We start from the raw sequence: 339 nt of genomic DNA on the forward strand, positions 1-339 counted from the left end.
GTGGTGATGACCATGGCGGTGTGAATAATGGTGCGGGTGATGATAGTCTATGTGCTGTAGGTTCGGGTAGGTAGCGTTAGCCGTAGTGGTGTGGGCGGTGAAGGCATGTGGGTGTTGATGGCTGTGGTGTTGGGGATAATGATGGCCATGGTGGTTTAACATTAAGATATTAGTAAAATTATAAAGGTAATGTGGTTGGCAATAATGAAGCTTTAGGAGTAGACCTATATGTATTACTGAGTTTTGGGAAATACTGTATCTCTAAGTCTTACCTTTCTCAGTACCTATATTTATGGCTGGTTAAAGTATATAATGATCAATCAGATTGATGTAAACTTA

Source organism: Penaeus monodon, chromosome 30 (genome assembly GCF_015228065.2).
Source record: "Penaeus monodon isolate SGIC_2016 chromosome 30, NSTDA_Pmon_1, whole genome shotgun sequence".
NCBI lineage: Eukaryota > Metazoa > Arthropoda > Malacostraca > Decapoda > Penaeidae > Penaeus > Penaeus monodon.